The sequence below is a fragment of the Patiria miniata genome, unplaced genomic scaffold (assembly GCF_015706575.1).
Source record: "Patiria miniata isolate m_02_andy unplaced genomic scaffold, ASM1570657v1 HiC_scaffold_6, whole genome shotgun sequence".
Classification (NCBI taxonomy): Eukaryota; Metazoa; Echinodermata; class Asteroidea; order Valvatida; family Asterinidae; genus Patiria; species Patiria miniata.
The window spans coordinates 25,257,586-25,260,212 of NW_024037073.1; the positions used below are offsets into that span (position 1 = coordinate 25,257,586).

Genomic DNA, 2,627 nt, shown 5'->3' on the forward strand with positions numbered 1-2,627 from the left:
CCAGCTAGACTGGTTCCCCGACCTTACAATTCCCCATTGTATGTAAACTGCTCTGTTTCTTCTTATATGGAGTCAGGGAACCAGACTACAGCAAAATGATCGTTTTTCTTGGTTTTTATAGCATTTTCGAACCCCAAAACCTCAAAAAAGTCAGTGTAACTATATATGCTATATATGTCCAACCCCCCAATTCCATCCATTTCTAAAAATTACAGCAAAAGCAAATGATGTATATTCCCTTTAAGAGTACTGATTTCAACAATGAATTAATCATTATTTTTAAAAAAATATAACACTGTCTCATTATTTTGTTACAATTGTTATATTATAATAATGCAATATATTTCATAATGCACTAATCGTCGGTTTCCCTTTTTGGTTTATTGGAACATTTGTTTGTTTATTTGAACAATCCTTTGTACTGATCCAGTGTAACGGCACAAATTTGGACACCATGTATTGGTTCAGTTGAGCTTGCCATTTGGGGTCGAGATGCATGTTGAGAAGATGCCTGGTGATAGATGTCTTGAGATCCTCTGAGGAAAAAAAAAGAAGAATATTCAAAATGAGACAAGCAAAATGGTGGTTAATCTAAACGCAGACTCAAAACGGCAGGTTCTTGCAGGCCGTTCAAAGTCTGATACTGGCAAGCACGTAGATTGTCAGATCGACCTATGATGCAGGGTTCAACATTATTTAAATATCTACAAGCGTACTAAATATCAGAATCATGAGGCCCTTGTATGTCCTCATGTACACGTGTCAGGTCAGATCTTCTGTTTAAACGGTGGTCTGACTGTCTGAGGTACTGTCCTCTTCCACACAACAAATATCTTTACGCAAAGTATGTACATGTGTATCACTCATTTTATTCAGCATTCATAAGATGGATTTTGCGTCGGAGTGATGTAAATCAAATTAAGTTTTGCCCTTCACCGGCGTATAAACGGTTGGTACCTCCCGAGTGAAAGTTGGAAAAATCACTCGGGTGGGACTCGAACCCAAGACCTCCTACTTTCTAGTGCAGATGTCTTACAACTCAACCACCGAGCTAAGGGAATCAGTTGGCTGGTTCAAATCTGATGTACATATAGCAGCAGGTATAGCATTAACTATTCATAAGATGGAATTTTAATTTGGGGTTATGTAAATCAATTTAGGTTTGCCCCCTCGCCAACGTTTTTTTTCCAACTTTCACTCAGGAGGTAACACACTCATACAGTGTTTATACGTAGGGGAGGGCAAAACCTAATTTGATTAGAGTTTTATTCAGCATGCAGAGTCCTGTGGTCAAAAGGTTCCTGTGTTTGACTCATGCACGATGTTATGTTGAGTCAATCTTGACAGGGGACACGGTGCTGGTGTTCTTGGGCAAGATACATTACTACAATTGCCTCCATTGAGTACAAGTGGGGGGGGGTGCAGACCAGATAGGGCTGATCTCGAGCTTATAGCAGCAAAGTGTTCTCATGGCCTGATGAACAGGGGTAATAAGTGTGAGCAATCTGAGAGTGTTGTATAAGAGTGCTATATGAACACTGCACTATGATCATCAAATAGCTTAACATCAGCACAAGGTGTTGGGCGACAATGCGTTCAAGAGTTCCCCCTAAACCTTTTCTTAAGAGGTATTACTGGGCAGTGTTGTAGGACTCGAGTCTAGGACTCGGACTTGAGTTGGACTCTAGTCACATTGGAAAATGACTCGGACTTGACCATGACTCCTCGAACTCGATGACTCGCGACTCGAGTCACGTAATTTCATCAAAAGTAAAAACCTAACGTAGGGATGGGAAAGGATCATTGAGGAATACTGTTTGGATGATAAAACATGGAGGGAAGGGTTGGAGGAAGATTTTTTAGGGATGGGAATTAAAAGGAAAACACATTTTGGCTGTAAACAAAATGTACACACACTACTATATACACTGGGATTTACTTAAAAGACAGAATGGAGGATCAAAAAATAATTTTAAAAAAACTATTAGTTCGGTGAACAAGTGACTTGTGTCTCGGACTCGGACTCGAGGCTTGTGACTCGAGACTTGGACTCGGACTCGGACTCGATGTTGGTAACTCGACTACAACACTGGTACTTGGTCACAGAGTCCACTGTACCTACCAGGTAATTCTGAGTTGACCACCCCAGGGTAGACAGGCAAAGGCCCCCATGAGGTGACGACATGAAGCTTGTCCCTCAGCTCAGGATGGCCCTTCATCTGTAAGGCCAGGGTGTTGGAGTTGATGCCTGTACCGTCTGCCGTCTTATTAAGGATCATCTGGATGGACTTCAGATGGGAACCTGGGCAGGAAAAAAAAAATTATGAGATGTAAATTAGCCTTTTTTATATTTGATTTTTTGTTTGCCCTTCGCTGACATATTTTGTAAACACTGTGCACTTAGTGTTGTCCGAAGGCTTAGGTGGGACTCAAACTAATGACCTCCTACACAAACAAAGTTGGGTTAAGCGCAAGCTCAGTGGTCGAGTGGTTAATGCGTCTGCACTAGGAAGCAGAAGGTTGGGGGTTTGTGTCCAAGCAGAAGTAAGCTTGTTGATTTTTTTTCTTGCAAACCCTCGGACAAAACTCAATGTGTACAGTGTTTGTAAAATACTTCAGGGAAGGGC

The 2,627-nt window shown here is 41.3% G+C and overlaps 1 long non-coding RNA gene across 1 annotated transcript; it reads right to left on the bottom strand.

The window, feature by feature from the left end:
- Positions 1-444: 444 nt before the first annotated feature.
- Positions 445-2,176, bottom strand: LOC119742529. The gene is made up of 2 exons (XR_005272867.1): positions 2,123-2,176; positions 445-536 (listed from the first exon to the last, which is right to left on the bottom strand). It is a non-coding gene; the product is annotated as an uncharacterized LOC119742529 (long non-coding RNA).
- Positions 2,177-2,627: the final 451 nt, after the last annotated feature.